This window comes from Lepisma saccharinum, chromosome 11, assembly GCF_977018435.1.
Source record: "Lepisma saccharinum chromosome 11, izLepSacc3.1, whole genome shotgun sequence".
In the NCBI taxonomy this organism is placed as follows: Eukaryota; Metazoa; Arthropoda; class Insecta; order Zygentoma; family Lepismatidae; genus Lepisma; species Lepisma saccharinum.
Window position 1 is genome coordinate 79,426,028 of NC_139239.1, and position 22,309 is coordinate 79,448,336.

Sequence of the window (22,309 nt, forward strand, 5' to 3'; positions counted from 1 at the left end):
TTTGTTAAAAAGGAGCGTATACACGTATTACTATCCCAATACTTATTGAATAAGGTTTCTTGGTTGTCAGAAATTATGACTTAAACCATTTCATGTTGAGCTAGCCGCCTCTGATGAAATCTATCATTCTTCAGATTCTCTTTCAAATTCGACTCTGGTCACTTGTAACTTGCTGGGTGCGTTTTGCGATAAGAAGCGGCCTTAAATAGCGTGAGTGAGTCACTTTGAACGCCAGCAAGCTACGTTACCAAGCTTGTCTGCCTTTGAAAACCAAGTCATTTTTCTTTCACCGTTTCCGAACGCGATTGCTATTGTAGAAGTATATATTCTCTCAAAAGAGCACGAAAGGAAATTTGACCAATATTCTCCCGTCGTTTAAAACCAAATATTAAACGAAAAGTTCACGATTGTCAATAAACCTATCTGAGCATAAGGTGGATGTAAATAATAAAGTTAATAGAAAGATTCTCCAAAATTTCTCTCCCACTGTCTACGTCAGGCCAGTACCCAGGGGGGGCATGGGGGCCATGCCCCCTCGAACCCTGAAATTTTTTTAAATGTGAACCTATCAATAACTACGAAAATAACATCGTCGATATTAGAAATGTGTAAAAATTTCAATTTTGTTCTTACATAAATGAATCTGTTTCTTGCGCAAAAGTCTTCAGGCTGCAATATTGGGTAGTTTTAGTTTTATAATCATTGATGCAAGGCTACCAGACGTCCGATTCAGCGATTTAGTCTAAAAGTGCGTTACTTTCAATCCCTGTCCCGACTTTTTCGAACTGCAATCGTGATGCGAGAATGTCTCTTTATTCTTAACACACAATTAGACATTTTCTTTATTGTAATAATAATTCCTAGTACGCAACATTTAATTTATAAATATATTATTTTCTAAACATAGAACTATCATGACTTTTCAATGGCGCTCGCAATATTTGAACTATTTTGTAATATCTGTCTCTCTCTCTCTCTCTCTCTCTCTCTCTCTCTCTCTCTCTCTCTCTCTCTCTTATATAATAATAATCCTTTGCGCAACAGCCCCTCTCTCTTATATATATATATATTTCGGTCTGGGCTTTCCCTCAAAGAAATCCTACGTACGGGCCTGGTCTAAGTCAATGACAGAAATGCAAGCAATATTATTATTATTTATTTTTAACCGAATGAATGAAAGGAATGTGGAAGAATTTAAAAGAAATAAAAAAGAGCAGAACGACTGTTACTCTAGTTTAAAAATTGTTCTTCATCGAGGAAGAAAAATAAGAAGGATTTACTCCAGCACCTTAACACAGTGTCGCACGAGGCTCTCTTGACTAATACTGTCAAATATGAAGTCATTTTATGAATAAAACTTTCCGCCTGTTTACGCCTAACGTTTGGTAGTTCGCAAACGGTGTAATTATTTCGTGTTACCTTACGCAACAGCAACTACATTTCAAAAGACTGTTCTGAACACGACACTTGCGTCAGTAAACAAGCATTTCGTCTGTTGCAGTATCTCAGGAAAAGAACATCGTCCTGCAATGTTCAAGCCTCTAGATATTTTCCATTAATAATGTCTAATCACAATAATAAGTTAGAAGAAATAACTCGCATTTTCGCAACTACCAATATTCTAGTTTTTCTTCATAACTTCGAAAAATTATTTCTCGAAGATATCTGCTATACTACAAGAAAGCAATTAAAAATTAAAGTAAAAGGTCAACTACATGTATACCCAACGACATTTACAATATTGGAGGGACAGAATACTTAAAAATTGTTGTTCTAATCGAAGGTAAGGGCGTCGTGTAGTGGTCAGTTCGTAGCGAGCTCCGCTCGTCGCGTGAGAAGGCTTAGCGATCGAACTGTCCGAGTTAGCTAGGGCCGTATACGGTTTGCTAGTGTTGAGTTAGTTTTTTTTTTTCCTTTGAAGTGCAAGCGAGGTCTTGACTACAATTACCGTGCGCCAGTGAAGATACGATGAAATAGATCACGATGAATACACAAAGAGAAATCACCTTGAAATTTGTTTTCATTGATGTCAAAACGCGACCTACGTCATTGGATTTTCATCGATGGTTTCATGATGTCTACCAAGTGCCTACGAACCAAGTGCTCAGTTTTGAAATAGATTACTTTCGTAAGTGTTTGTACGTGAAATTTGCGACAAAAGTGGTAGGAGAACGGTTACTAAATGATTTTGGTGCTGAGGTAATCTATAGTGACGTGGATGGTGATCATAAGGTTGAAGTAGAATGGGCCCACAAGCGACATGTAATTGTCAGAATCCATGTAGTCCCAACTGAATTAAGTGCAGAAGTGATAAGTCGTGTCATGAGGTCTTATGGGGAAGTGTTGAAAATCGAAGACGAGACATACTCTGCCGATCACATTTACCCTACTCGAACTGGACGTGTATTGATTAAAATGATACTACGTAAACCCATACCTTCATATGTAATCATGAATGGAGACTCCTATTGGGTAACATACCCTGGGCAGGTTCGTACCTGCCTCGCGTGCTCCGGAGAGGGTCATGTAGTGGCTGAGTGTCCTAAGCGTCGTTCCACTGTCAACCAGCCCCGCAGGGGACCGGTTAATATACCCGCTGACAATGTACCGATGGTATATGAACCAACTGTGCTACCCGTACGGACTAAACCTAGAGATTCAGCTCCATCAGTTACAGAAGTCCCTGCGTCACGAGATAACAATGGAAGGAACACGGATAGCCCCAGAATCACCGACGAGGAGACAGGTACCAGACACGAAGGTAGTGAGAAGAATGCACCAACAGGAAGGGAAGAGATGGAGCAGCCAACATTGACCACTGCAGAGGAGATGCATCACATACCCCCGCCCCCACCCCCAAGTGCTTTGTTCGCGGAGGCAGAATTCCCCGTAGTTACCTCTCCTAGGAAATCACGGTCAAGATCTGTATCAAGGTTACGGTCAGTGGCGGAAGAGTCCATGGTGCTACGTAGAAAGAAGAAGAAAAATAATGAATGCGTAAGTTCCACAATAGTTCATAACGAATTTAGAGTAGAACCTGGTACCCCAAAACAAGAGTTTTCAAAGGTTAGTTTAACCAGTAATTCAGCAAATGTAACTAAAGAGAAACCTTCGACGAGTAACAAACTTACCCCAGATTTATTTAGTGGAAAGCATAGTTAATGCATTATAGGCAGAAATTAGAGATCAGTAATGTTGAAGAATGTAAGTAAGTTTAGTTTTCTTTTGTGGACAGTTATAATCATGCAAACATTTACCTTGGCATCTATAAATTTGAATCAAATGCAAATTAAGACCAAAATAATTGCTCTCAATGACTTTCTCATTAAATCGTCTATTGATGTGAGGGGTGTAAGGGGTGACCTTCCACGTAGGCGCCCAAAAGTCAACCTCACTTCCACGTAGTGCACCCTGGACTAAAGACTAACGAGGCTCTGGCGACTGGCACTATGGCCAGTATAATTTTGTGTGTTGTCCTGTTTGTTGTCCTTGTGTGTGCTGAGTGCCCGTTTACGGCCTCAGCTTTTAACAGAAGTCAGAACATTTTAACATTTTTATTTATGCAACGCTAGAGTTGTTATTTGTAATGATAAGGGGCTGGCCCCCGTATAATGTGACGGGAGCAAAATAGCCTAAGTGCTGACGCTCCCAAAATTTTAAATTCAAAATCAAAAAAAAATCTATTGATGTGGCCCTCTTACAAGAGGTCGCCATAGACGATTTTTCTGTACTGAGCATGTTTAAAGTATACAACAATTTCACTCCCTTTGCACAAGGGACTGCCATAGCATGTAGGCGACACTTGGATTTACGTAATGTAGTGCCCCATCCCACGGGCAGACAAATAAGTGTCAAATTAGGCTCAGTGTTTCTCTGTAATGTGTATGCTCCGTCAGGAAGCCAAAACAGACGGGAAAGAGAAGATTTTTTTCAACAGTTGTAGGGCCCGAGTTGACATCCCACACACTAGACACTATACTAGTGGGAGATTTTAACTGCGTAATTCGTTCACAAGATCAAAATCCAGGATACAACTTCTCACGTGCGCTCTATGAATTAACTCAGGGGTTATAACTGCGCGACGCTTGGATACACGCCAACGGCGACAGTCAAGGTTACACACATATCACCTCCAACAGTGCGTCTAGGATCGATAGGTTTTATGTCGCACCAAGATTTCAGGACTATATAATTAGTGTTCAAAATTTTCCAGTATGCTTTACTGACCACAGTGTTCCAATTCTCAAAATAAATTTAGATTTGATCAAACCCCGACAAGGTAGCGGATACTGGCTTTTAAACAGCACATTATTACGCAATGGTAGTTATGTCCAGCTAATCATGGGAACGTGGAACGAACTCAAGGCCTCTCGGCCAGTTCAAAAGACACTAATCGAGTGGTGGGAAACTCGAGTTAAGCCTAAATTTCGCCAGGTCAGTAAATTCTTCAGTGCAGAGGTTAGTCGAGGTCAAAGAAACAAATATAATTTTTTGTATGCAGTCTTGCATGATCTCCATCGTTTAGCACTGCAAGGTAATTTCGATCGTCCCTATGCAAATGAAATAAAAGCGCAATTACTTGCTATACATAGGAAACGAAAATCTGCAACAATAATAAAGAGCAAGATTCTTCCTATAGACCCTGACGAGCAAGCCACCCTAAGTCACATTCTTCAAGAACATAAACACGCCAGGAGTCATGTTATTCATAAATTAACTTTAGATTCCGGTGAAGTTGTCACCAGCCCTCATAGTATACACGACATGTTTTTGCAATACTATAAAAATCTTCTTGGTCAAGCCTTAAATCCAACAGAAACGCAATGTAATTTTTTGAACTACCTCCCTGCGTCACTGACAGAAAATGAAAGAACTGAGCTCACACAACCGTTTAGTAAAAAGGAGGTTCATGATGCAGTATTCAAAGCTCCTAGGAATAAAACTACAGCCGAAGATGGATTACCATCAGAATTCTATCAATGTTTCTGGGATCTAATAGGAGACGAATTAACGACATGGGTCAACGAAGTGTTGACAACAGGGACAATAGGGAACACCAGTAGCACGGGAGTTATAGTGTTAGTTCCCAAAAAGGCAAATCCAAAATTCGTTACAGATTTTAGGCCAATTTCCATATTGAGTAGTGATATCAAACTTATAAGTAGGTGCATAAATCAGCGTCTACAAAAATATATGGTTAAACTTATTGGGAATTTACAGTTCGCTTGTAATACGTCTCAAAGTATACATCACTTGCTGCAAACGATACGAGACGTAATTATTACCAAACAAAATCAGAATGCATCAGAGGCAATTCTATCTTTAGACTTTTCCCAAGCTTATGACAGAGTGAGTCACGAATATCTGTACAAAGTCTTAGAAGCATATGGCATCATTTACAGGGCATTTCTATGGCTTCCACCAAAATACAAGTTGGCAGTTTCATGGACGACGTCACGATTTTTCTCAAGGATGAAAGAGATCTGTACAGTGTTAAAAGCCTTACATACGTACTTTTGAGCTCACATCAGGAGCAAAACTAAACAATCGAAAGTCATTCCTGATGCCCCTTGGCAAGGAGAATCCTTTCACAAACAATACGGAGATCCCTGTAGACAAGAAAATAAAAGTTTTAGGTACAAACTTCTATGCAAATATCGATGAAACGATCGATGCCAATAATAAACTTACGTGCGAAAGGGCAATCTACGTCCTCAGAGCGAAGAAGATGCGCTCTCTGAGTTTAAAAGCACGAGTCAGATTTATTAACGTTTTTGCTCTCTCTAAACTTTGGTATGTAGCAAAAGTCCTGCCTTTCAAACCACAGCACTTAGCCAAGGTCAACAAAGCTGTTGTCTGCTTTTTGTGGCACGCTACAATTTTCAGGGTGGCAATAAATGAGGTCACGTTATCAGAGAAGACAGGTGGGTTGGGACTAATACACGTGAACACACAGGCAAGATCATTGTTTGTACAGACTGGCCTTCAAACAGCTTTCTCACTGCACGAGTCAACGACCCAAGAATGTATACAGACGATAATACGAAACATTCCATTAGAAGCTCCCATCGATATCCAAAGTATCCCCAAAAGGTTTTTGTTTTATAAGGACATCGCTTTACAGGTATGCTACCAGTTATTACGACATGAGACAATTATACCATCTGTTAAAAAGTTATATAGCGAAATCAATAGTTTCAAGCACGCCGTACCACGAATAGTCAGGGATTTCAATACACATAATTGGCCACAAATATGGGAAAATGTCTCCGCCAAACACCTTTCAAAAGCGGGCCAATCAATATGGTACAAAGTGGTTCATCGTGTTATAGTGACAAGAGATAATACATACCAATATGGAATCAGTGACTCTCCTAACTGTATATCATGCAACGTGCCTGACTCTTTAGCCCACAGGCTAACGAAGTGTCGAAACTCCTCCACGGCATGGAACAAATTGCGAACAATGCTCAGTCGTATATGCCGCACCTCATTAACAAAGTTTACGGATACAGATATAGTTTTTCCTGATTTCAATTTTTTTCCACCAACAAAACAACGAGCAGTACAATGGTTGATAACAGAATACTTATTATATATATTTCACAATGACGAGAGCAGTTTTCAGAAACAATTCAGTATCTTCTTGCAAGAACAATACGAAAAAATTCCTCTCCAAGCAAGGAAGAAGTGGTATGCAAATTTCTTATTAGTGCTTTATACTTAATTTAGGTCAAACAAAAATGTAAAGGTTAACCAGATAGAAATATAAATTGTAATAGCAGTAATACACTTATGTAAAAACAATGTAATTCCATAACATGTATATCAGAATGAGACAATAAAAAAAATAGTGGTTAGAGTTCTCGATTGGGCTGCCAGCGGTCCCAGGTTCGATCCTCCATACTAGGTGTTCTTTTTTAATTCTCCTTTTATTATAAACAAGAGCATGGTAACATTATTTGTAATAGCAGTGTATAGTGGCTACATTGTTCTGCATATGGAATTTATAAAAAATAAACAAATAAATGAATTGACACACATTAAAAGGGATATTTTCATGTATAAGATCGTGAATTATGATACTCTAACGATAATTGTGTACTGCTTCAAAGACATTGACAAATATTAATGAAATAACTATTTATATTTGTGGCAAATCAGGACATACTAATTTTACCCCTTTCCCACACGAGTTCAATGCAAGGATACTTCCGCAAATATCGTTTGAAAAGTTTTCATCATGTGCAATTCTCCATTAAATGTTTTCGCCGAGTCGTACTACCTTCGTTTTCTTTGTTACAAACAAGTATTCTTTGCACATTACATGTAGGAGGAGAGTTGCATCTACATTTCACATTGGTCAGCTCCTTCTACTTGCTTCTAGGAGCGAAAGCTTGTAGGGTAGTGTTTACCGTCCAGGACTGTCAATCTGATGGTCGTAGGTTCAAACCCTTCGGATGGCAGAAAATTTTCGTTTTAGACCTATCCCATTGTGTTCATTGTCCACGCCGTGTGAAACGGAATGATTTAGTTTGGAATTAACGATGGGGGGAGGGGAAATATTAAATTGCAAAGTCTCCATTTCAACGAACCGAGAAGTGGACAAAAATTGGATAATTCTTATAAATATTCAAATTACATTCATGTTTTTAGTGCTATAATCGCAGGTAAAAACAAAGATCTTACATGGAAGATTTTATCTTGCTCTGAACTAAGCCAAAAGGCATTTCGAACCGATCTAATACATTTCAAAATGTTATTGAATGTTTCATGTCGATAATTTGACCAATGCATCAATTCTTGACGCTGAGACGATATTTTCTGCAACTACCTCTTCTCTTCAGTCCCTTCTGTTCTTCTCTTCTCCTTCTCCTCTCCCCTCCTTCTGCTCGCTCTGCTTTTATCTCATATCGCCTTCCCTACTTTTCCCGCATCTTATCTCCATCCCACTCATCTCTACCTCGTATCTCCTCTCCTGTCTTAGATTTCCGACTCCACTGCACCCTTCTCCTCTTCTTTTCGTTCTTCTCTTTTTCTCTCCTTTACTTTACTCTCCACTCTCCTCTTCTCTCATCTTTGCTAAATTTTCCTCATCTCTCCTAGAATCTTTTTCCATTTTCCTCACTACATCTCCTCTCCTCATCTATCCTCTCTTTCTTCTCTCCTCTACTTTTCCTCTTCTCCTTTCGCTATCTCTTTTTCCTCTCTTTTGTCACCTTTCGTTTTCTCTCACGTCTTTGTTTTTATTTCTTTCGCGTATTTTATAAATGTCTATTGTGCATGTGGCAACCCTGGAATTGAGCCTAACTCTACACGCAACCCACCAACGCTTTGTGTAAATTGGGTTGCCTAGTTTAAAATGTCGTTGTCCTAAAACTTTTGAGAGACACTGTACATAAAGAGGACTTACAACAACAATTCAATTGATCAATCAATTCAACAATGTGGAATTATCAGTTAGCTTGAGTGTCTTTCTTGTGTTCGTGCGTTCACTCTTCTCGACGTGAGGGACGGTACGGGGAAGTTCAAGCACCAATGGTGGACTTGAGAGTGCGAAGCTTGTTCCCCGCATCCTCTGGATGTTCAATTCATCCGGGTTCCTTCAGCATGCAACAGACCCTCTAGTGTTTATTTACGAATCGTTTATTAAATATTCACCATATTTGTAGACAAACACTTTTAAATTGCAATGCAATAGTAGATTCTTTTATTGCTGCAAATAAATTATGATTGGCTAAGATATCTAACAAAGGCGTGTGGTGCCTTCCTTGTCAGCATAATGGCAGAAAAGGAGGCATTGTTGAGGGGCATGTTGCTTCACGACAGTTGAATACAGAGCACTAATGTCAGAAAAATCTGCTCCAGATTAAAAATTGCTAGTGCTAATTCACCCACTTTAAACTAAGCGCAATGGCTCAGAGGATAAGTGCTTCCGTCCGCCTGAAGCGCGACTACAAGAAACTGAAGGAAGAGCCAGTGGAGAACGTGCTAGCGGAACCATTACCGTCCAACTTTCTGGAATGGCGGTATGTTGTCGTCGGTCCGGAAGGAACCCCATACGAGGGCGGACACTATCATGGAAAGCTGGTCTTTCCCGCCCAGTTCCCGTTCAGACCGCCGACGGTGTACATGTTGACTCCCAACGGCAGGTTCAAGATCAACGAGCCGCTGTGCTTGACTCTGAGCGATTACCACCCGGAGGAGTGGAATCCTGCTTGGTCGGTCTCCACCATTCTTGTCGGTCTGCTCAGCTTCATGACAGAAGAGACCCCAACAGTCGGAAGCATCGAAACGACAGAGGATAAAAAAAAGGAGTTGGCGAAAATGAGCTCACGATACAACCTTCTGGACGATACGTTCTGCGACCTATTCCCAGACCTGGCCGCTACCTTGAGACAAGAGCTTGAAATGAAACCGCCGATTGGAGCAGCCCGGGAAGAGAAGAAACAAGAGGAGGCTGAAGAAAAGGAAGAAATATTTTATCGACTTCGTCCCGAGAAGGGTCAGAAACGCCCAGCTGACGAAGAGTCTGATCAAAGCGAAGAGGAGGATGCCGATCGGCACCCACAGGTGGTACCGCGGGCACAGAGACTCCATGCGGCCCTTCGCCAACAGCTCCTCAACCTCCGGCGTCGCCAAGAGAGGAGACGAGCCATCAGGAAGCGCAAGGCCCAGAGACGTCGTTGAAGGACCAGAGCATCGAAGCATGTGACATTACAGTGCGAGGAATTACGCTGGAGAAAATTCACAAGAACGCAAAAGAAAGAAAAAAGAGTTTGACACTACTTTGGGACGGAAATCGTGTGAAAATTAATTACCTTCTGTATGTAGAACAAAGTTTCTAGAATGAGTTTGCGAACAGCACTTGTCACTTTTGAGGTTTAAATAAATTCTTATAAAATGTTCAAACTCTCTTTAATAATTGGTGTAGAGTTGAAGACTATTTTTTGTTTGCCGAGACTTCTCGAGCTTGACTAGCTAATAGCCAGGAGAGTAAACAGACATGCAAGTTGATAAATTCTGATGTACATTTCAAATTATAAATTATATCTATTTAGATTATATGCAAACCATTAAACTGTCTTCCTATCATTTTCAAAGTTTTCAGTAAAGCACGTCAAACGAATTTATTTACATTGAATTTTTGATAGAACTTTTATAATACGTTGTAAAAATATTGAACTATTTGACATTGCTTTCTCCATAGAGTGAGAAATTTATCATATGTATGTAAAAATAATATTTTAAATTTACTAACTCAGCAACTATAAATATTAATAACTCAATAAAAGATGGTCCATATCTCGTTATTTAAGACGAACAACTGCTCTTCAAATGATTTGATAACAAGTAATCAATATTAAATTTTATTTTATAACTTCCTACATTGTATGAGGAGAACAAAATGCAATTTCAAATTTAGACGCGAGGACACATTTAGGTATACATCTATTTCACTATTATTAGCATTTCTTTCTTATTTAGCGTCGCTTTTCTACCACTTTAAGCCAATCGCGACAGTGACGATGAGAGATGATTTAATGAAATAGATGAAGGGACACTCAGAAAGAACACCCATAACCTGACCGGGAAATTAGGTGGCAAGATCGAAAGTCGACTACTTAAATCGCTCGGCCAGTGAGCCGGCATTTTCTAGTTATTTTACGTTTATCTATTTTACTATTTTGTTAATCGCGACGTTGAGGATAAATGACGAGCCGACGAAATTGGTGGTGGGACAAACACAATGTTGTGGATTGTCCTGTTATATCCATAGCTACCTGTATGAGTTGTTTGGTCTTATATTACATCTGTTTATACAACGGCAATAGAAACCATAATTGACATACAATAGTGGTTTGAAGAAAGACTGTCATTTTAAGTAACATCATCTTGTAATGAGGTGAAGTCAATCCTATAAACAACAAAATAATGAGCATCAACGCTGGAAAAAAATAAATGTAAAGGAAAGTGGTAATCATCAGAAAAACTACTATCCTTCTTGGGCTGCAATATCGTTTGCTAGTAAACAGAATATAGTTAGCAAAGCAGAATATAATATGTTTCTCATACTTCCTCTACATGTTAACATTCAGGATAATTACACAACACACAAGTGGTGACTCGTACTAAAATATTCATTGATTTTGCAAGAAGAAATAATTAATTAATCTAAATATGATAGTGTGACCGTGGACCTTAACAGGTAGCTTTCATTTCTGTTTTATTTCAGACTCTTTTCATCCATTATCTATCTATCGTTGTTTCTTTTTAGGAAAGCTGAAAGGATTGGGTTACAATTTCCATCAGAGCTGTCTCCTTCCCTACCTCACCTCCCCAATTATCTGGCACTTCACTTTATATGTATACCACAGTTTAATTGCCAAAATACATCCATTTTCACAATAAACATGCGATCGGTAATAAAAACGAACCAAAATCATAAACAAGCATTACTTGACTGAAGTGTGAGAGGTGTAATAAGCATATCAAATAAGATGGAGAAAACTGATATTCCTGCAGTCATCAAATATTTGCTAAAAAAAACTGTTACCAACTGACATTTATAATGACATAAGGAAGACAATAGGGTTTGTCCCTTCATATGACATGGTTAAAAAATCTCAAAAAATACCTACGTGGGAAGAGTTTGAGCACCGATTCTGAAGAGATGGACGCTGTATACGTATGGTTTCGGGAGCAGTCGGAAATTTATTCCGTGCCGGAATTGAAGCCCTAGGGCACCGATTCGAAAAGTGCATTGAAGTTGCAGGGGACTATGTTGAAAAATAAGAGTAGTGAAATGCCCCTCAGGGGCAGAGCATGCCGATCAACCCAATGTAAGTTGCTCGAGGTAATGACATTCAGCTGTTCGTTATTTCAAATCATGTAAATAAACATAGAGCGAGCAGTGGTCGGCACAACAAAGTTCCCTTGTGGTTGAGACATTTTTCATAATTAATGTTTGGTGGCAATGCAGCGTGCCTTCCGTCGGCCCTTTTAACAATCACCGTAATATGCACGTTTCCAGTCGGAAAAAAAGCATTTTAAGGCAAATATCTCAGCCTTCTAATGATATATATTATTACATAATATTATAAAACAAATCTCTGAGTTCAGCCCACCCATTGTTTCTCAAAAGCAATGCTATAAAGATGACGGCCATTTTGAAAGCCGCCATCTTGAAGTCAACTTCATTTTATTAAATGAAAAGGTAGTAACGTGACATCAAAATGGGCTACAATTTCACGAGGAACATAGTGGTTTGCTCAGTTATATCGCAATTTTTAAACTTTCCCATGTAGCCTAATAGGTCATTTGCTGTCGTGGACTAAAAATTCGGAACCACCTACAATTGGGCTGACATGATGTGGATGAGAGGCAAACCATCTAGATCATGTTATCAAGATGGTCGCCATCTTGAAAGCCGCGATCTTGCAGTCAACCACATTTTCTTCAATGGAGATGTAGTCATGCTACACATCAATGTGGGGGCTTTCCCCGATGGCATAATGGTAACGTCGTCTTCTTGTAATGAAGAGCTCCCGGGTTCGACACCCGGTTGCAACAAAGTAGGCTTTCAACCCGAGAGAGTCCGCATCTGAAGGTTCGGGTAAGAGTCTGCTTTTGAATAATAATAATTTATGCTTACTTATCTAAGAACTCTAAAATAAGGTAACCATCCTTACGCTTAAATTTCCGCCGTGATCGCACCCGCATCCCACTGACCAGTGAGGATACGCATGCGAGTCGCGAGCGAAATCAGCATAATCAAAACTGACATATTATGGATCGAAAAAGCCTCCGCCTCACTGACCAGTGACGGCGGGACACCTCATCAAACCAAAAGGATGCCAGCTAATTTGTAATTATGAACCAAATTTACTCTGAAGGAAATACCCATTGACGATTACAGAATTTATTTACTTCTCAAATTTCCAATAAACATTCCAAAATTGACATGAGAGAAGGTTCTCCGTTTAAACCTTAATCATCGTATTCACAAATCCCAACATAGTTAAGTTAAAAGAAAAATATACAAACTTCTGATCAAAAGGAAAACTACAACAAATGCCAAAATAAAATTTAGATCAATAACGACTTCCATAATGTAGTCAAAAATTTCTATTGAGTAAACATAAAACCCAGAGAGCACTCTCTTATATAACATGTCCATATCCCATCATAGAACTAACACAGATGTAACTTGGTTTCAATAAACGGGTGACAAATTATTAAATAATGGTCGACAATATGACTTGTAATCAAGACAAAATAAAAATTTGCATAACATCTATCCGTAAATTCCTATTCGTGCTTTTGTCATATTTTCACATCTACATTATGTTCTATAAAACTCATGAGGTAAACTATCATCTTCAGGGTCAATCTCTAAAACATTCATAATAAAATATATGGGGAACCTTGCTCTACCCATTATCAACGCCATATCCCGGCCACAAATTACAAATGTCCACGTGGAATTCCTTAATAGGGGAATCTATATCTACCCTTTTCAACGCCGTTGGCTACTCACATTACAAAAGCAAAATAATAGACTTTTACATAGAAAGAAACTTATATTGGACCGGTCACCTATTATAGCTGTTTCAAAATTACATATAAACCTAAATAAGAGAAACCATAAACCTTCCTTAACGTTCCGGATTCTCAGTCTTTAAAACGGACATGAAAACTATAAAAGCTATCAGATTTAAAAGACACTCTCTGACCAGAGGTATGCTCTCGGATTATAGTAAATAGAGAAATAAACTTCTAATTAAATGAACCTCCTGACCAGGAGAATTCCAAATGATTTAGAATAAAAAATTAAATTGACGAGAAGGATGTATATCTTTGATGAGCCTAATTTATTTAACTTGAATTTACGTCGGAGCCCCACTGACCAGTGCAAACTCCAACAGAATTTACGATTTATGAACGATACCAAATTTTAAATTATTAAGATTAAATATTTATATATGAATCAAATTATTTATATGCTCGCTAAATCCCCTTTAATGATTATGCTGACCAGCACTAATCCTGAAAGGTGGCTTACGGAAAACCTCGGACATTGTGGAAGGGAGAGCTGACCAGCCACTCCCCACACGACGCCGTATTCTCCCAGCCCTGGACCTCGACAAGCGATTTAATCACCTACAGATTCCTGAATATACTGATTATTTTGCCAGCGAAACGGCTGGTATTTATACTAGCGGGATTGCGCAATTATATTCCCTGAACAAAAGATTTGGACATATGGAGTAGTAGAGGTAATGGTATGTTGGTGAACATTTATATGCTATTTATTTATTTTACCCTGATTTCTGCTAATTTTCTAAGGGGGAAAACATCCAAAAAATCCAATTTTTACCATTTTTATAGTATAAAAAAAAGATGTTTGTTTATCAAAGCTCAACTCATAGGGGACAAAATTTACTTTTTGAGCCTACATCAGTATATTTTAAGCATATATTTACAATTATTACATTTTTTAAGATAAATATATATATTGATAGTGATTTTGAGTTATTTTACAATGCTGTACAGTGCTGTGTATATAACTATTTCTCAAATGTGTTTATATTCTGATTAATTTTTACGTCTGAAAATGTAGATACTGTTATGAGTGCTGCAGTGCTATGTAGTGTATATAAAATTATTTTTCAAATGTATAATATATTCTGATTAATTTTTACGTCTGAAAATGTACATGTGTGCCTTTTCTTTAGAAAGAAAAAAGCTATATACAGGGTGTCATTGTAATGGCGCCCACGGACCACAGATTCGTATAGAGGACATCAAAACAAACAACTTTTCTCAGTAACATTTTTCTCCTTGGTGCGTCGATTCGACGCTACAGCCGTTCAAAAAAGACCGTTTTGCCGCCTGGATGCTGGCAACCCAACAGAGCTTTTGATCGTATCTGTGACGTCATTTCCTGCAGCGAAACAGCACACGGCAGGGTTGCAAGTAACACGCAAATTTTGTGAAAAATGACAAACTACCAACCACATTATTAGCAGTAAAACGAAGCGAGAAACGCGTCCAGAAGACCGAACATCATAGCCAGAAGATCTGCAGTCATCTCTGGGGAAGGGAGAAGTGAACCAACGATATGAGAATGGTAAAAAAAGTATTCAAAATGAAGTGTCAATGTCAGATTTTGTCTCAGCCAACATATCAAATATCACCAACAATAAATTTTATTGGACTTACAGCTTACATGTGGCTGTTTACGCCCAGCTACATGTCAAATATTTGCAAATCTCGTTGCAAGGTTGATATCTGCAGGTTTGTGTCCAGATGCCTTGTGGTACTTTTCTGTTGATAACCGAAATATCCGAGGTTCACGTTGTTACATTACAACTAAAACACGTACAACCACATTAACAATGTAATGATGAATCAGTAGCGAATATACTGTCCTGTTCACCGTTGCAAACTATTACATGTGTATCCGGTGCATAGATAAACACAGTCGTCGGAGAGCTTGTATTACTACTACTTATATCCCTGTATTTTCAAACATTTTTGCCACTTGCCTCATAATGCCCTGAATATACATCATATTATGTGTTACTTACCTTTGGAATTTTGAGTGCTTTCATTTCTATTTTGTTATCTGTGTCACAGACAACTAGTATCAGAAGGACGAATTGGATAGACTAAACTGTAGATGCCAACTTAGTAACTAGATTTGCAAATATTTGACATCTAAGCCGAGACAAAATTCGATATGGCCATTTCCATTTGAATTCTATTTCCTTTCTACCATTTTTCGTATCATTTGTTTACTTCCTGTTAGGTTTCGGAACGTGTTTTCTCGTTTTGTTTTACGGTACATAATGTGGCTATGTCATTTTTCATAGAATATGTGTGTTCCTGACAACCCTGGAACGCATCGCCTCACGACGGGATACGACGTCACAAATGCAATCAAATGTTGTGTGTGGTTGCCAGCATTCAGGCGGCAAAACGGGCTTTTTTGAACGACTGTATCCCTGAAACGATGCACCAACGAGAAAAATTTTACTGAGAAAAGTTGTTTGTTTTGATGTCCTCTATACGTTCCCGTGGTCCGTGGGCGCCATTAAAATGACACCCTGTATAAAAATATATATGCACTTTGGTATGTAGAATACTAATAACATATACATTTATAATTAACTTTTATTAAGTATAAATTGTTCTAACATATATTTGAAAGAAAAAATTGAATATATAAAACCAAAGATTTTTTTAAAAATAAAAATTAAATATATAAAACCAAAGAAATGTTATTTTTAAAATTTTTAATATATAAAACCAAAACATTTTTTTAAAAAAATATATATAATTATATATATATACAAATTATATAAAAGAATAACAAAAAATGAATAACAGAAACCAAAAACCAAAAATAATGTATATAAAAAAATATACCACATCAGATATAAATGATGAAGGCTCAGATATTCCAAATTTTTTAGCTAAATTGAAAGAAAAAATTATAGAAGCAATTACAAATAAACTTGAAAGATGTCCTCTCAAAATATATTTTAATCTATTCTCTATGTATATAAATTCTCATAGTGAAAAAGAACAATACATTCATCGTACCCGTGTGTTAATTTTACACAAACTGATATTCGTTCTTTGTATGATATTTATGAAAAAAATTGTAAAGAACTTAAGTCAAAACAAGAAAAGTTCTAAGGAAAAGGTTCGCTTTGGTCACTTTGTGATACAAACCATAAACTTGAATTGAAAATAGCAAAATATATCCCTCTTGGGGGTGGATCTAGTTATATTAAATTACCCGACGACATCAAAAACAAGAATGCTGTAATAAATATTCAAAATAAAGACAATAAATGTTTTTTATGGTGTCTCATAGCTCATTTTCATCCAGCATCTAACAAAAAATATCGTATCTCTAATTACAATTATGCTGAATATATAGAAGAGTCTAAAAAAACTATGTCAGGCATAAAATATCCAGTAGATATCTCAGATATTAGTAAATTTGAAAAACAATATAAAGAACACTAAAATCAATAAATAGCTGTGCAAGTTTGTGGTATTGATAAAAATAATAAAATTTATCCACTGCGTCACTATCCAGCAGCAGATGGTACATGTGTTATACATTTATTATATATCACAAAGAGAAACAAGAAACACTATTGTCTCATACAGGATCTAGGACGATTGGTACATAGTCAAATAACATCAAATTGTCATACAATAACAATATGTGATCGATGCTTGTCAAAATTTGATGGAAGAGGTGGGAAAACATGTGAAGAGAAACTAAAGGAACATATTAACATCCTCCAGATTCGAATAAATCAAGTACAACAAATATAGCTAAACATAAAGCATGTGGTTTTGCACTAAAATTAGTTAAATCATATGAACAAAATAATTCAGAACTATATTTTTATCGAGGTGAAGATGCAGACCAAAAATTTATTCAAAAACTTCGAGAGTGGGGTGAAAAATATAGTCCAATCTTATATAATGATAAAATACCAATAAACCCTTTTACACCAGAACAACAGCAGGAACATGATAATACTTTAAGTTGCAGATACTGTAGTAGATATTTTAATTCTGATAGTGAAAAAAAGAAACACCATAGCCATTTTAATGAAGAATATATCCATACAATTTGTAATTCATGTAATTTGCAAATAAAAAAAAAAACCTAATTTCATTCCAATATTAATTCACAATTTGCAAAATGTTGATGCACATTTATTTATCAAAGAATTAGGGTATGATACAGAGATTATCAATATTATACCACGCAGTAAAGATAAATATATTGCCATAGAGAAAACTATCAAATTAGAAAATGGAAAAAAAATTGATCTTAGATTCTTGGATTCATATCAGTTTATTCCCAGCAGTTTGGCTACTCTGGTAAGTCAATTAACCAACGAGAAATTTGTTCACACAAAATAATATTTTGGTGAGGATAAGATAGAATTGTTGAAAAGAAAATGGTGATATGATATGATCACATGGATGATTTTGAAAAATTTAAAGAGACATCGATAGATAAATTTTATAACAAACTTCAGGATGAAGAATGTAGCGAGTTAGATTATCAATATGCACATAGAGTCTGGAAAACACTAGATTGTAAAACAATGGGAGATAATCATGACAACTACTTGATTATGGATACTCTCCAGTTGGCTGATGTATTCGAAACTTTTCGAGAACGTTGTTTTAAATTATATGAAGTAGATCCTGTTTTTATGTACACAACACCCGGTTTATCCTGGCAGGCCATGCTTTTAAATACAAAAGTTAAAATTGGTCTCATCAACGATATTGACCAGTTCATGTTTGTTGAATCTGCTAAACGTGGTGGTATAGTGCAGTGTCCTTTAAGATATGAAAAGCAAACAATAAATATTTACCTAACTATGATCCTAGCAAACCATCTAAATACATATTTTATGTTGATATGAACAATTTATATGGTTATGCGATGACTCAATCACTGCCAATCGGTAATTACAAATGGATGAGCAAGAAAGAACTTGAACACAGGGATTTCTTAAATTGGTCTGAAGATCATCCAAAAGGTTGTCTACTGGAAGTTGATTTGAAATATCCATCTAATCTCCATGACAAATACCACGGATTAGCTATGGCATCAGTTTCTCAGAAAGTCCCAGGTACAGAGGAAACAAAATTCATATTATCATTTGAAAATAAAAAGAATTATGTACTTCACTATCGGCTGTTGCAATATTACTTGAAGCAAGTTATGGAACTTACTAAAATCCATAAGGGGTTAAAATTTGACCAAGGAAAATGGTTAGCTCAATATATTATGAAAAATACAAAGAATCGAATACAAACAAATTCTAAAGATGAAAAAAATATTTTTAAATTAATAATTAACGCTATATTTGGAACATGCACAGAGAACAAAAGAAATGGAGTAAGGTGTAATTTGGTATGTGCTCCAAAAAAACTCAGCAAACTTATTGCTGATCCCACATACAAAGGTTTTCCAAGAATTACAGATGATCTGACTCTTATTGAAAGATCTAAAAACAAAGTAAAGTGTGATGCACCAATAGCTGTGGGTGTTGCAGTTCTAGAATTAGCTAAATTAGAATGTATAAATTTCATTATGATATTATGAAACCTATATACAAAGATAAAATTGAAATAGCGTACATGGATACTGATTGTTTTGTGTATGTGATAGAAACACCCGATTTGTACAGTGATTTGCTTTCTATGAAAGAATATTTTGACCTTAGTAATTATTCAGAAAATCATCCATTACACAGTCTTGAAAATCAGATGATCCCTGGGAGAATGAAAGATGAGGCAACAGGGTCTATAATAACTGAATTTGCTGGTCAAGAAAAAAAATGTATTGCCTAAATATTGATGGCAAAAAGAAATTAAAAGAGCCAAGGGTATAAGTCGATCATGTATAGTGGAACCACAAGGAAAGAAACCTGCGCAGACCCCATCGCGCTGGCGGGTGGGGGAAAAAGACAGGAGGAAGGAGCCTTCAGAGCGGCCAACGTCAGTGTTGCCAGAGCTATTGATTTCTCGGTAGGATTCCATAATAAACTATCGCTATGGCACCTCCGACGGCCTGCTCAAAAACAAGTTTCCTGGTCACCTTACTTGAACATGGAGGGGAGAGTGGAACTCCACTCAGCCATGAAAAGTGCTGTTTGAACTGTGAAATTATGCCAAACGATGTGCTAGGGCATTATTATTATTTTACTATTATTACTACATTACCATGGGCGTCCGGAAGGGGGGGCGTGGCCCCCCTGGAAAATGAAAGTCAACCAAAAATTATATATTTTTCACATATAATTTCATTTCAGCTGCAATAATGTGTGTTAATTATTGCATGAATATGATACATTGAAATTTAAGCAATGTTTTTTGAGGGAAGTCCTCCTCCGTAGTCGAGCGGGTTAAGGCGTTCACTCGTCTTGAGATCGTTCGCTGCGGGACGGCGTAGGTTCGAATCCGGCTCTGGTCGGAATTTATTCGGCCTACGTATAGGGCCGGTGGCAACACACCATCGTGAGGAAATTGGGGAGCTCCGAGTGAGTGAGCGTAATCCGGTCGAGAAGACCTACTATAACGGCTGGGGATACGTCGGGCTGACCCCCCGACTATTCCAATACTTGTTGAAGATCTCCACGCTTAGAGGTGACGAAAGAAAGCGTGGGAGGGAGACTGGCAGTCGGTAGGTATGCCTTGGCCCTTCATGGGCTGTTGCGCAACGGATTATTATTATTATTATTTTTGAGGGAACAACATTATTATTGGAGAAAATGTGCCTTCTTTGCCCCCTGGAAAAAAATACCTTCCTTGCCCCTGCCTGGAAAAAATCCTGCTGACGTCCAAGTACGTTACTATTTTTAGATGGTTGTATTTTATCCCACCCGAAAATCTATTTCTATTTTAGTTATTTTACGTCGCTTTTGTGCCTCTACGGGTAAGTACGACAACAAGGATGAATGAAAAACTGATGAAATGAATGAAGTGACAGAAACACAGTAAAACGTCCTTGTCTTACTAAGTAGAAATACTGACTTCGTAGCGTGGGCAAATTATTTTATATATGTATGTGTGTGTGTGTGTGTGTGTGTGTGTCTATTATATATTAAATGCAGTAACATAGAGGCAGCATAACTGACGAATAAAGCATGTGAGTGTTAATAACAAGAAATTTGCTAGAGAACGAAGCGGCATAGTTCAATTACAAAGGAAATAATGCACCCCCTCCCCCGTAGTTGCTTGGAACTTCATCGGCTTGAAAATACTTAATTTTCTATCCTTAATATACTATTCTATACTTAAATACTTAATTTTCTACAAAATTATAAAGAGGCATGGACGTCCAGAAGGAAGTGCAAGGATGGTCGCCACCCCCTCCCCTTCTGGAAAATGAATGTTGACATAAAAGTACCTATTATTTCAGACGTATGAGTTGATTTCAGTCAGAGTAATTAACATCCATTATTATAATAGGGATGTAGGAACGTGATAATTTCAAACTCAAGTGGTGTTTTCTGAGAGGGCAACATTATACGGGGTAAATGCCTCATTTACCCGCCTGATAAAAATACATTGTTTCCCCCTCGCTGGAAAAAATCTGCAGACATCCTCTTGTCCCCCAGTGCGCACGCCTATGCCGCCCCCGAGAAGGTCGTTCATCCGCTACTATTAGATCATCGGATTTTGTAGCAGATCTTCTGGTTTCCCAAGGAACAATCTCCCGATTTTTCAAGTCTGACCTGGCAACACTGCCCCGAGCACCGGTAACGGCAGGGAAGATGCGCGAATGCTTTTGAGGGAAGGTTTTTTTCCTTGTGGTCGAGCTATACAAGAGAACTTACAATGGAAGATTTTAAAGAATGCTTATTTGAAAAGAAAACATAAAACATGTCTTCATATCATCTCATTAGCAAATTAGATGGTGTGCATACAATAAAAAGAAACAAGATAGCCCTTAATGGGGAAGATAATAAATTACAAATATTAGATTGTAACATCCATACTAGAGAATATGGACACAATAACATAAGTAAACATTGTGATAAATGTAAGTTGAGTATGAACAAGAGAACGTACAATGAAAGATTTTAAGAAATATTTATTTAACTAGCAAATTACCTAATATTTATACTACAAAAAATAAAGTAGCTCTTGATAGTAATAATAATAAATTGCAAATATTAGGTTGCAATGTTCATACTAAAGAATATGGACACTATAATACAAGTAAACATTGTAATAAATGTTTATGATTTAAAAATTTAATATTTTTCTTATTTATTGTAATATTTATTTGAGTTAGGTGGTGGTAGAGTAGCCCTAAGGCTAAATTTTTGCTCTAAAATAAAAATAAATAAAAATATATTGTATTATATTGCATTATATATATTAGTATTAAATAGTATAAAAATTAAAATTGTTCTATCACTCTTTCATTCTTTACATCATATATATATATATATATATATATATATATATATATATATGATTTCGCTACAATTAAAATTGCATTGCATATGGTATTTTCTGGTAGAGTTTCATGAAACTCACATATTAACTTAATGTTTGTTCGATCATTTATAACTAACAATTTTCTTTTTGATGCATTGATTAAAAACATTGGTCTGTGAAGAATGAACTCATCTGGATTATAATACATATCTACGTTTCCTTCAGTTACTCTTTTAAAAGCACTAAATGCTTCATATAACTTCAAATAATCTTGTTCTACAATGTTTAAATTATAATTTTC

The 22,309-nt window shown here is 37.0% G+C and overlaps 1 protein-coding gene and 1 pseudogene across 1 annotated transcript in view; one reads left to right on the forward strand and one right to left on the reverse strand.

The window, feature by feature from the left end:
* LOC145995328 (uncharacterized) overlaps positions 1-22,309 on the reverse strand; it is a 42,303-nt gene that overhangs the window by 11,048 nt on the left and 8,946 nt on the right. The gene's annotated exons all lie outside the window — the stretch shown is intronic.
* LOC145995327 (ubiquitin-conjugating enzyme E2 J2-like pseudogene) lies at positions 8,843-9,875 on the forward strand (annotated as a pseudogene).